General features: G+C 43.6%; 1 protein-coding gene across 4 annotated transcripts in view; it reads left to right on the plus strand.

Moving 5' to 3' along the window:
* The first annotated feature begins 13156 nt into the window (after nucleotides 1-13156).
* Nucleotides 13157-13756, plus strand: part of c9orf72 (C9orf72-SMCR8 complex subunit) — a 98676-nt gene continuing 98076 nt past the window's right edge. For all 4 annotated transcript variants that reach the window (XR_005942764.1, XM_041185648.1, XM_041185649.1 and 1 more), the window contains exon 1: nucleotides 13157-13181. The gene's annotated coding sequence lies outside the window, so the exon portion shown is untranslated. The remainder of the gene's footprint in view (nucleotides 13182-13756) is intronic.

Below are 13756 nucleotides of genomic sequence, written 5' to 3' on the forward strand. Positions count from 1 at the left end.
CTAGCCGAAGGTTCTTTGGATTAAATTGTCGTGGGTGTCCCTGCTTCCTTGGTGTAAATGCACGTCATCATTCTGCCCCTCATCATCGCCCTGTGCTTCCTCATCCTCTGAGGCACTGCTGGATTCATCATGTGCAGCCTCATCCAGGGCAACAAGGTCTTCATCGTCAACTGCACCCCCCTTTCCAGCGCAAGATTGTGCAGGATGCAGCAGACTACCACTATCAGAGAGATGCGATCTGGGGGGTACTGGAGTGCACCCCCTGAGCGGTCCAGGCAATGGAAGCGCATCTCGAGGAGACCGATGGCTCTCTCCACCACAACCCTTGAGGTGCCCTGGCTTCTATTGTAGTACTGCTCAGCTTCTGTTCTTGGATGGCGGAGAGGCGTCATGAGCCACCTTCACAGGGGATAGCACTTGTTACCCAGCAGCCAACCATCCAGCCGAGCCAGAGCACTGAAGAGCGCTGGCACCTGGGAGTGTCTGAGGATGTAGGCGTCATGGGAGCTGCCTGGGTACCTTGCACAGATTTGTAGAATCAGCAACTTGTGATCACACACTATCTGCATGTTCATGGAGTGGAAGCCCTTCCTGTCGACGAAGGCACCGGGCTCACCTGCTGGCACCTTGATGGCACATGTACAGTCTATTGCACCCTGGATGCAGGGGAAGCCAGCAATCGCTGCAAAGCCTCTGGCTCGCTGTGCCTGACTTGCCTGGTCACAGTGGAAGTGGATGAAGGTGGATACCCATCTGAACAGAGCATCTGTGACCTGCTTGACACAAGTGTGAACAACTGATTGGGAGACACAGCAAAGATCACCCACCGAGCCCTGGAAGGAGCCAGGGGCATAGAAATGGAGGGCAACTGTGAGCTTCAGAGCCACTGGCATGTGGTGTCCACCCACACAGTAGGGGAGATATCAGGGCCAATCATCTGACAGATATAGTTGACTATCTCCCTTGACAGTTGGAGCCTCCTTCAGCACTGCACCTCAGTCATGTTGAGGTAGCTGCTTCGCCGCCTGTACACCCTGGCAGCAGGATAGTGGCGTCTTCTGTGGCCCCTTCCACCTTGGACAACCTCTTGGCCCTGCGCCCATTGTACCTGCGCCTGGCCTCCCAAAGGTGGCTCTCCTGGAGGCTGATTGTCCTGTCCTGGCCTCCTCCTTATTCTATCCCTCCCCTCCTTCTCAGGGGAGCTGCCTCCAGTGGAGAGGTCAGAACCCATGTCCCCAGGTTAAATAGAGGCCTCCGGAAAGCTGCAGGCCCAAGAAAGATTACTGTCTGCAGACTGGTTTCAAAGTACACAAGAAGCCCTTGGAAATCGATGAGAACTACTAACAATCACAAAGGCAACTTTTAAACACTTTCAGCAATTAAAACTTGGTGTAAAACATGAACAACCCCTCTGAGTCCAAGTATCCCAACATTGCATGAGGTTTATTAAAAAATCTCCTACCCGCCTGCCCGTTAGGCTGACCCGAAGTTCAAAAGGGCCTCTCAAAATCCTGGACAATTGGCAAGTTAAGGGCCTTAATGAGCCCTTCAATTAATGGCGGGCGAACACTCCGCTGTTGAGCACGCCCGCTGAACGAAATATCGCGATGTTGCGCGCTGATGTTGGCATGCTCGCGCGACATTTTACATGCTGACATGTGGGCTCCGTCACCCGCACATCAACCGGGAAATTCTGGCCATTGTAAATCGTTGAAGCCCCAGCACTGATGCCTGTGGCACTCCACTAGTTACAGGTTGCCATCCTGAAAATGCCCCTCTTATTCCAACTTTCTGTCTTCTATTAGTTAGCCAATCCTCTATCCATGCCAATATACTACCCCAAACACCATGGTCTCTTATCTTATTAAGCAGCCTTACGTACGGACTTTATCGGATGCCTTTTGGAAATCCAAATATATTACATCTACTGGTTCCCCTTTATCTATTCTGCTCATTATCTCCCCAAAGAATTCTAATAAATTTGTCAGGCATGATTTCCCTTTCATGAAGTCATGCTGACTTAGCTTGAATATTTTATGCTTTTTTAAATGCTCTGCTATTACATCCTTTATAATAGACTCTAACATTTTCCCAATGATGGATGTTAAGCTAGCTGGTCTATAATTACCTATTTTTTGTCTCCCTCCCTTTTTGAATAAGGGTGTTACATTGGCAGTTTTCCAATCCTCTGGGGCTTTTCCAGAATCTAAGGATTCTTAGAAGATTACTACCAGTACAACCACTATCTCTGAAGCTATTTCCTTTAATATTCTAGGATGCAAGCCATCAGGTCCAGGGGACTTATCGACCTTTAGCCCTATTAGTTTCCCTAGTACTTTTTCTCTAGTGATAGTTATTGTATTTATTTCCTCCTCGCCTTTTTCTCCTTGGTTATTTAGTATTTTTGGAATGCTATTAGTATCTTCTACCGTGAAGGCTGAAGCAAAGTATTAATCAACTCCTCTGCCATTTCCTGGTGCCCCATTATTATTTCCCCAGCCTCTTTCTCTCAAGGGCCTATGTTCGCTTTGGCTTCTTTCTTCCTTTTTATATTTTTAAAGAAGATCTTACTGTCCATTTTTATATTACTTGCAATTTACCTTGAAAGTTTATTTTTTCTCTCTTTATTTTTTTGGTCATCTTTTGTTGGTTTTTAAAACTTTCCCAATTCTCTGGTTTATCACTAATTTTTGCCACATTGTTTGTTTGTTCTATCAAATTGATATTATCCTTAACTTCCTTGGTTAACCAGGGTTGGTTTATCCCCTTCCTAGAATCCTTCTTCCTCACTGAGATATATCTTTGTTGTGAGTCATGAACCACTTTCTTAAACATTTGCCATTGTTCATCAACCGTCTTTTCTGCTAAACTCCCTTCCCAGTCCACTCCAGCTAACTCTACCCACGTTCCTTTGTAGTTACCCTTATTTAAGTTTAGCACAGTTGTTTCCATCCCAAGTTTCTCACTCTCAAGCTGAATGCTAAATGATGTTTTGGTCACTGTTTCCTAGGGGATCTTTCACTCTGAGATTATTTGTTAAACACATCTCATTACAAATTACCAGATCCAAAATAGCCTGATCTGTGGTTGGATCCACAACATATTGTTCTAGGAAACCGTCTCGAATACACTCTATGAATCCTTGCTCGTGGCTACCTCTGCCATTTTGATTTTCCCAATCTACATGAAGATTAATGTCACCCATGATTAATGTACTGCCTTTTTTACATGCCCTCATTATCTCCTGATTTATTGTCTGTCCTACAGCGTAGCTACTGTTAGGGGGCCTTTAGACTGCTCCCAGCAGTGTCTTCTTCCCCTTATTATTTCTTACCTTGACCGATATAGATTCTACATCTTCTAATCCAAGATCATTTCTTGTTATCATACTTATTCCATCTCATGCTAACAAAGCTACCCCACCACCCTTTCCTTCCTGCCTGTCCTTTCGAAAAGTCCATAACCCTGAATATTTAGTTCCCAGCTTTGTAACCATGTCTCCATAATGGCTATGAGATACTACCCATTAACCTCTGTTTGATCCATTAATTGATTTATTTTGTTCTGAATACTATATGTATTTAGGTAAGTTCCATTAATTTTGCATTTTTACCATTTTTTCCCCCTTTGACCCTATTTGCTGCTGTTTTTTATGTTTGGACAGTCTGTCCCTTCCTGTCACATTCTGGGTATCGTTACCTAAATAGCTGCCCTGCAATGATGCCATATCCTTTTGCTTTGTAAGCCTACATATCCCCTCTCCAGAACCCTTCCCCTGCTTCTATTTAAAGCCCTCTATACAGCCCTAGTTATTCGATTTGCCAGGCCACTGGTCCCAGCACGCTTCAAGTGAAGCCCGTTCCACTGGAACAGCTCCCTCCTACCCGAGTGCTGGTTCCAGTGCCCCATGAGCTGAAACCTATTCCTCCCACCTCTAATCTTTGAGCCACACATTTAACTCCTTAACTTTATTTACCCTATGCCAGGTTGCCCGGGGTTCAGGTAGGAATCCTGAGATTATTACCTTGGAGGTTCTGCTTTTTAATTTAGCTCCTAACTGTTCAAATTCTTCAGCAGAATCTCCTTTCTAGTCCTATCAATGTCGTTGGTACCAACATGGACGTCAGTAACTGGATCCCTTCCCTCCTACGCCTAGTTCCTCTCCAGGCCTGAGGAGATGTCCTTAACCCTGGCACCAGGCAGGCAACACAAACGTTGGGACTCACGCTCATGGCTGCAGAGAACAGTATCTATCCCCATAATTATACAGTCCCCTACCACTATTAGGTTCCTATTTCCTCCCCCTACCCCACTTGAATGGCTCCCTGTATCACAGTGTGGTGGTCAGCTCTCTAATCCTCCCTGCAGTCCCTGCTCTCGTCCACACAGCTTGCAAGAACCTCGTAACTGTTGGGCAATTGCAGGGGCCGAGGCTCCTTCAATGCTACCCCCTGGGTCCCCATACCTGCCTTACCTGCAGTCACACTCTCCTGTCCCTGATCACAGACCAAATTTGAATTACCTAATCTCAGGGGTGTGACCATCTCATGGAGCATAGTATCCAGGTAACTTTACCCCACCCTGAAGTGGCGTAATGTCTGCAGCTCAGACTCCAGCTCCTCAAATAGGATCCGAAGTTCCTCGAGCTGCAAAATCTTACTACAGATGTGTTTGCTCTGGATCACTTTGGTCTCCAACAGCACCCACAAGCTGCAGCAGCAACACAGCACCCATTCTGCCATCACTATCATATTTTATTTAATTTATTAATTAATTACTCTAGTATCCCTGCTCTTTGCACTTGAAGAATCTCCCACACTTTACACTTTATCGTGATTAATTTTTGTTTACACCAGTATTGAGCTTATACTTAACAGGCTATTTTTAAGAGAGACAAAAAAAAAGACTAGAGACCTAAACACAAACTAAGGACCTCACTTTTACTTGAAAGACTAGAAATACTCACCAATCAGCTGCTTTCCCCGTACTTGTGTCACTTTGTGGTACGTGACGTCACTTCGCCGCTGGTCTCACATGAAGTCTCCTCGTGCTCTTTTAAAATAAGTCTCCCGGCTCTCCATGGTCTTTTTTAAATGAAGTCTACCCGCTAGCCACACTCTTTTTAAAATAAAGTCTCCTTGCTCTCTGTGCTTTTTTAAAATGAAACCTCCCTGCTCGTTTTAAAATGAAGTCTCCCCACTCTTTTTAAAATGAAGCCTCCTCACTCTCCACACTCTTGTTAAAATGAAGTCTTCATTCCGTTTGGCTTAATTTCATGCCACCATTGCCAATGAAATAATTGGCAAAGTGTGCAGGTCATTTTTTAAAAATACATGTTTCCAAATCCTAAACTTTACCTGTGATTGCATTATGTTCATTGTTAATGAAATACAATTGACATGTAACTAAAATGGCAGACTAATGATTAAACATCTCCTATACATATGGGCATGAGCCCTCTCTTTAAATATGCTTTAACATCACATGTTTTGTGTGCAAAAGAAATGATATTGTTGTTAATAGTTGATTTATCTCATTAGAACAAACATATTTGCCATACATTTTTGTGGCATCCATTAATGTAGACATTCATTTAGTTTAGGCCATTAACAAATATCATGAACAGGAGCAGCTCAGGAAAGATTCCTGGGAGACTTCTTTGGTCACAGCTATCAAGTTACAGCTTTTGCAATTGGTAACTATACTCCAGTTTTCTATTACCTTGTCAATTAATAACTCAATTTACAACTTCATTTTGGATTCCATTTGCCTTCATGTTAGACAATTTTCTTGCAAGCAACCACATCACATGTTTCTTAACACTACTGTTCTACCATAGTTTCCTGAGGGGCATCTGTGCTAGTGAGGTCATTTAAACAATACTGCCTCACTTGAGTTTACAGTGCTTTATATGGTCTTAGCAGTGGTGTTTTCATTCAATACAAAACTCAGGAAACTACTGTTAATGCAAACACAGTAGCAGTTCAATAGTGTCAAGTATATGTTGTCTGTTTCACCCAGACCCATTAACTGAAATCAACCAACTGCTTTGAACTTACTAAACCAAGGTCTAACCTTGGCCAATGATATATTGGCTTCAGCATACCTTTATGAAATATGATGTGGCATTAATCTCTGGGTATTGTGGAGAATCCATTTTCTGTGGATTTTGCCAGCAGCAGTATAAGGACACCAAACTGCAATTCAGCAGAATTGAATTACAAACTTGACAATGAACTTTCACTGTTACTAGCATAATTTCTGTGCTAAGTTCATGGCATTACAGTATATATTTCAAGATAAATATCCATTATCTTGGCCATCATTTACTAGCTCTGATACCCTCAAAGAATTCAAGTGAATTAGTTCAGCACACTTGAGCTTGAATATACCCATATCACCCTAGAACTGCTTCCATTCCCATTTCTGGTTACTCAGGTTGTTGCTTCAGTATAGTTTATTCTAATTCAGTTTTTGAAGAAGGCCATTTAGTCGGAGGAATCAAGTACTACAGCAAAGTATAATATATCTGTAGTGTTGCGCTATAGTTCCACCTGGTGTCAATAGTCAAGCAATACACCTATAACTTAAAAATAATAAATTCCTTCTTAAAGATGAAGTCTTTTCATGAGTTCCTTATAAAATGATGAAATGTCGGAGAATTGTAATGAATTGATAATATATCAATGTTTCCCTGTCTATTCCTGCAGTTATTTTGCTTTAATAAAACTTAAGTACTAATGAAATAATTGGAGGTTACTGATTGACGGTGAAAGGAGGATAAACTAGCATTAACTGATAAGGCAGATTAAAAGTACTCATGTAACTTACTAAACCTTGGAATTAGTCATCTAACTGTTCATCTCAACACATCATTTTATAAGCAGCAAGTATTACTTAAGTCAGGCAATAACTTAGGATCCTAGAATGTTATAACACAGAAAGAGACCATTAAACCAGTAAATCTGCGGTGTCTGAAAACAAACAATTACAGAAATAATCAGGAAATATAAAAAAAAATAACATATTCTCTCCCCTTACACCCCATGGCAGTCTTGACAGTTGTTGGCATTGCATTGCCAATTAAAGGTTTTTCCTTTGTTACGTCTCAGATGATGAACGCCTAATTGAATAGTCATTGCCATGATCCTAACTGGCTCCTGTTGCAGTCTCCAAGAACAGGTATTAAAATTCTGTATATTTTCTCCTTGGGCCTGTTATGAAACTGTAATAATTTTCATAATGTTATTGCGGGTTATTGTAAAAAAGGTTTATAGGGGTGAGTACGGATGATTCTGTGTGTCTGTGATTTAATTGAATTGGAGTCAGCTAGACTGCAAGCTTGAAATTATCAAAAGGAGTTAGGTGTAGAAAGATGCTGGAAATGCTAATGAGTAAACATGGATGAGGTCTTAGCATATAAGGTGTGAAGGAAATTTGCATTTTTAGATAAGTGAAGGAGTTGTTTGGATTTCAAAGGGAAGACAGGATGTTTACAACTGGCAAGATATGTAACACCAAGCGGTGTGTTTATATTTCCCAAAAGGAAAGAGGTCATGTTGGTAACATGAAAGATTTTTACATTATGGGAAAATTAAATTTGCAAAGACATATGAAACAATGGAATTTACAGATCAAAGAGAGAGAAACATGTATAAAGGGGAATGAAAGACCATTTTTGGGGGGAGGGGGAAGATTTAACAGGAGTGTATGAAAGAGCCCTGAAGAAGCCTGCAGCCATGTCTGCAAAAGTCTGCTGGGTAGTGACTAAAGTTGGGGAAAAGCCTTCAGAATTCCACTGTTGTGTAGGTGTTGTGGTGACTTTCTGGCTTTTTTTAAAATCTAAAATCTTTTTTGGACTATTGCTTTAAAGAGGGTGTGTAGTTGAGAGGTAGGTTAATTAAGAATTTTAGGATTTGATATAGTATTTAGTAAATGTAATCTTATGTATGTACTTGAAATCTTTTCTTTTGTTAATAAATATTTTAATTTAATTTTAAAAATCTCTAAAGGTCTTGGTGTACTCATTACTTATGAATTCAATGCACACGTCTTCTCAAAATAAATAAAAATTGCAAAACCGTTGTGATAGCGTGACCAAGTTTCCCTTGTGGATTTGGTCAACCTGGCACACAACACCTGCCGTGTCATAACAGGCTGAACACAAATGAGAGTGCTAGCAAATGCAAAAGCTCAATCCAAACAATACTTGAGCTCAGAGCTTTAATTAAATAAGTATAAGCCATTGAAAACTGTGTGCAAATGGTCTAAATGCATACTTGAATGTTGAAGCTACCCATGAGTAGGGTGAAAATTTCTATTGCCGTGATGCATTCCTGTTTGGACTAGAACTGCTACTCCTTCTTTGTCTGATCACAGTGTGACTCCGTGTTAACAAGAGAGTTACGATTGGGATAGGAGGAGTGCGGAGTTGATCTAGCCCCACTACTTTGCAGGTTGCACCATTTATTTAAAAGTTTGATTCACTCACTAAAATGGCCAATCATTTAACTTTGCCCAGAATAAAAGAGACTTTAACCAGGCTTCTTTCAATAAACAGCAAACTTATTAGTTTATTATAAGACTAATTTTGTCAAATAGAAATGCAAAGTTCATTAACATACAGCATGGAATATTAAAGTACACTAATCATTCTTTGGAAAAACAAAAACAGAATTACCTGGAAAAACTCAGCAGGTCTGGCAGCATCGGCGGAGAAGAAAAGAGTTGACGTTTCGAGTCCTCATGACCCTTCGACAGAACTTGAGTTCGAGTCCAAGAAAGAGTTGAAATATAAGCTGGTTTAAGGTGTGTGTGTGGGGGGCAGAAAGAGAGAGAGAGAGAGAAGTGGAGTGGGCGTGTGGTTATAGGGACAAACAAGCAGTGATAGAAGCAGATCATCAAAAGATGTCAACAATAGTACAAAAGAACACATAGGTGTTAAAGTTAAAGTTGGTGATATTATCTAAACGAATGTGCTAATTAAGAATGGATGGTAGGGCACTCAAGGTATAGCTCTAGTGGGGGTGGGGAGAGCATAAAAGATTTTTAAAAAAAATGTTTTTTTTTATTTTTTTTAAAAATAATGGAAATAGGTGGGAAAAGGAAAATCTTTATAGTTTATTGGAAAAAAAAGTAAGGGGGAAACAGAAAGGGGGTGGGGATGGGGGAGGGAGCTCACGACCTAAAGTTGTTGAATTCAATATTCAGTCAGGAAGGCTGTAAAGTGCCTAGTCGGAAGATGAGGTGTTGTTCCTCCAGTTTGCGTTGGGCTTCACTGGAACAATGCAGCAAGCCAAGGACAGACATGTGGGCAAGAGAGCAGGGTGGAGTGTTAAAATGGCAAGCGACAGGGAGGTTTGGGTCATTCTTGCGGACAGACCGCAGGTGTTCTGCAAAGCGGTCGCCCGGTTTACGTTTGGTCTCTCCAATGTAGAGGAGACCCTTTTCCCACCTATTTCCTTTTTTTTAAAAATCTTTTATGCTCTCCCTACCCCCACTAGAGCTATACCTTGAGTGCCCTACCATCCATTCTTAATTAGCACATTCGTTTAGATAATATCACCAACTTTAACTTTAACACCTATGTGTTCTTTTGTACTATTGTTGTTGACATCTCCACTTCTCTCTCTCTCTCTCTCTCCGCCCCCAACACACACACCTTAAACCAGCTTATATTTCAACTCTTTCTTGGACTCGAACTCAAGTTCTGTCGAAGAGTCATGAGGACTCGAAACGTCAACTCTTTTCTTCTCCGCCGATGCTGCCAGACCTGCTGAGTTTTTCAAGGTAATTCTGTTTTTGTTTTGGATTTCCAGCATCCGCAGTTTTTTCGTTTTTAATCATTCTTTGCAGATACCTTAAGTCTCTCTCTCTCTCTCTCTCAAACACACACCAAGAAATAAATAAAAACAGAGGAACCCTGCCAAAGGCTAAAAGTCAATGGTTCAAGGGAAAAGGAAAGATGATGGAGCCTTGAAATGGTGTCTGGGTCATACAGTTGGTCTTTCAGCACTGATCTATGAAACAGTTGATGACTCTTGCACTGCTTTTCAGGCAAACTCAAAGAACACTTGCAGGCACTCTATTCCAGCACGTGGAGCAACTTAGGAGCAGCTTCTGGCTGTGGACTGGCTCTGGACTGCAAAAAGGCTGCTGTCTTCTTTTCACAAGCAGTTGGTCCTTTCTCTTTTCAAAACAAAACCAAAACTTTTAAAGATAGTTTTCCAGGTATGGTTTTTTTTCAGTCATAAACTACCATGTGGCTCCCTTTTGTACACAGTCCACCAGGAGTTTCCAGCTTTTTTAGAACTACTTAATTACCCTTCCTTGTAAAAGGATGTTTTTTCCAGGAACAGTAATCAGCATCCTGTATTAACCCTTTAATGGACAGTGTCTTTTAAAACACAAATTCTTCCAGAATGTTCTTAGTCCTTGAAGATTAACCATTTTCTGTGATTAAAATATTCATAACAAGAGCAATTAGATACTTAAGGAGTAAACCACTGCATCTCTCACACATGCGGCTACTTTATTGTGGATCATAACTTGGACAGGCTGTGACCGCCTTTGTGGTTGGGCTTCATTAACATGTAACCGGTGATCTGCCAGTACGAATCATGCTCACTAGTCAACCTAACCTCAGTGATGTGTAAATTATTGGAAAAATTCAAAAGGACAGTATAAATCTTCATTTAGAAAAGCATCAGCATCTTTTTTTACGATAGTTCAGCAACTGTCCAGCTTATCACCAATGGCTTGCGAAGAATTATAATTCATATTTAGTTTCTCATCTTTTCAGAACCATCAGTGGCTAAATTCCCAGCAGTACGAATGGAGTTCAGCTCAGCAGTGACAATGAGATTGAATTAATTCGCTCCACTGTTTTCAATTATGAATTAGCTGAGTCACCTCAGTGATCTCTATCCCTTCTGTGGCATGTCGCTCTTGACATTGTCCATCCAGTGCTTCTATAATCTTATAGCTCTGTGTCCCTTTGTGTCCAGTACCATATATTCTATCTCTTTCCATTATTGAAACAGGTCGGATGCCATCCCTGATATTCAAGGATTTTCTGTACAAGTGTAATTTCTTGTCCAAGCCATGTTCTAATGATTGCTGTTTGTGGAGGTTTGCTGTGTGCAAATTGGTTGCTGCATTTCCTATGTTATATCAGTAACTATATTTCAATGGTACTTCACTGACTATAAATTGCTTTGGAAGTCCTACGGTTGTGAAACACTATTATAAATGCAAATTCTTCATTCATTATATAATTGTTGCTCCTTTGGACCCAAGCACAAGGATCAATACAGCCCCTCCAGTGTAGTACTTAGGGAGTGCTGCTCTGTCAAAGGCACTGTTTTTTCAATTAGATATCTGCCTTCTCAAGTAGACGTAAAAGATCCCGTGGAACTATCTTCAATAAGAACAGGCAAAATATCTCAGTGACCTCCCCAATATTTAGCTCTCAATCACCATGAACAAAGATATCTTGCTTCAAACAAAGGAGCTGAACACCCGAGATGAGGTGAGAGTGACTGCCCTTGACATCAAGGCTGCATTTGACCGAGTGTAGCATCAAGGAGCCCGAGGAAAACTGGAGTCAATGGGAATCAGGGGGAAAAATCACTGCCGGCTGGAGTCACACCTAGGACAAAGGAAGATGGTTGTGGTTGTTGGAGGTCAGTCATCTCAGCTCTAAGATATCACTGTAGGAGTTCCTCAGGGTAGTGTTCTCAGCCCAACCATCTTCAGCTGCTCCATCAATGACCTTCCTTCCATCATAAGGTCAATTTGCTGAAGATTGCACAATGTTCAGCACCATTTGCCACTCCTCTAATACTGAAGCAGTCCATGTTCATATGCAGCAAGACCTGGACAATATCCAGGCTTAGGCTAACAAGTGGCAAGTAACATTAGTGCCACATAAGTGCCAGCCAATGACCATCTCCAACAAGAGAGAATCTAACCATCACCCCATGACGTTCAATGGCATTACCATCACTGAATCCCCCACTATGAACATCCAGGGGGTTACCATTGACCAGAAACTGAACTGGACTAGCCACATAAATACTGTGGCTACAAGAGCAGGTCAGAGGCTGGAAATCCTGCAGTTAGTAACTCACCTCCTGACTCCCCAAAGCCTGTCCACCATCTACAAGGCACAAGTCAGGAGTGTGATGGAATACTCCCCACTTGCCTGGATGAGTGCAGCTCCCACAACACTCAAGAAGCTCGACACTGTCCAGGACAAAGCAGCCCACTTGATTGGCAGCCCATCCACAAACATTCACTCCCTCCACCACCGACACATAGTAGCAGCAGTGTGTACCATCTACAAGATGCACTGCAGGAATTCACCAAGGCTCCTTTGATAGCACCTTCCAAACCCACGACCACTACCATCTAGAAGGACAAGGGCACCAGATTGGTGGGAACACCATCACCTGGAAGTTCCCCTCCAAGTCACTCACCATCCTGACTTGGAAATATATCGCCGTTCCTTCACTGTCACTGGGTCAAAATCCTGGAACTCCCTCCCTAACAGCACTGTGGGTGTACCTACACCACATGGACTGCAGCGGTTCAAGAAGGCTGCTTACCACCAGCTTCTCAAGGGCAACTAGAGATGGATAATAAATGCTGGCCCAGCCAGTAATACCCATATCCCATGAATGAATAAAAAAAAATCTGGAATCACATTGCTGTTTGTGGGAGATTACTGTGTGCAAATTGGCTGACATGTTTCCTACATTACAACACTACACTTCAGAAAACACTTAATTGGCTGTGAAAGGTCTTCCAAACGTCCTGAGGATGTGAAAGGCGCTATGGAAAGTCATTCTGTTCCGTGGCCCTCTTGATGCCCTTCAATACACCGCTCAGCCTCTTATTCAATATCTTCCTCATGTCCCATAGCCGGGATCGGGACAAGAGCAGAGAGAAAAATATTTTCTCCTCAGTGTTACTGGTTGGAGTTTTGGGTAACCATTGGAATGAAGTGATTCTCTCTCTCTCCCCCCCCCCACCCCGTCCCCCGGGCTCTCTCACTCGCTCCCTCACGAAGGACATTTCTGGAGATGGGAAATCCAGAAAGCGGGGCAGTTAAGCTGCCGCGCAGTTCAAAACGCTCAGTCCCCGCCCCCTGCCCGGCCGGAAGTGACGTTGCCGGGCCGGTAGGTTCCCTGTTTACATCTTGTTGGCCTTTGAGAGTAAAACGCAAAATATTAAAAAAATACCGAGAGAGCCCGGGTGGGCGGAGGGGAGGGAGAGAGCCCGGGGGGAGCGGGTGGGGGGGGGGGGGGAGAGAACCCGGGGGGGGGGGGGAGAGAAAACCCGGGGGAAGGGGAGTGGGGGGGGGGTGGGGAGAGAGAACCCGGGGGAAGGGGAGTGGGGGGGGGGGGGGGGAGAGAACCCGGGGGGGGGGGGGGGGGGGGGGGGGGGGGGGGGGGAGAACCCGGGGGGGGAGGGGGGGGGGGGGGGGGAGAACCCGGGGGGGGGGAGAGAAACCCGGGGGAAGGGGAGTGGGGGGGGGGTGGGGAGAGAGCGAACCCGCGGGTGAAGGGGAGTGGGGGGGGGGGGTGGGGAGAGCGAACCCGGGGGAAGGGGAGGGGGGGGGGGTGGAGAAGAACCCGGGGGAAGGGGGCGGGGGGAGAACCCGGGGAAGGGGAGGGGAGGGGGGGAGAGATGAACCCGGTGAAGGGGAGGGGGGTGGAGAGAGAACCCGGGGGGGGAGGGGGGGGGGGGGGGG

This window comes from Carcharodon carcharias, chromosome 4 (genome assembly GCF_017639515.1).
Source record: "Carcharodon carcharias isolate sCarCar2 chromosome 4, sCarCar2.pri, whole genome shotgun sequence".
NCBI lineage: Eukaryota > Metazoa > Chordata > Chondrichthyes > Lamniformes > Lamnidae > Carcharodon > Carcharodon carcharias.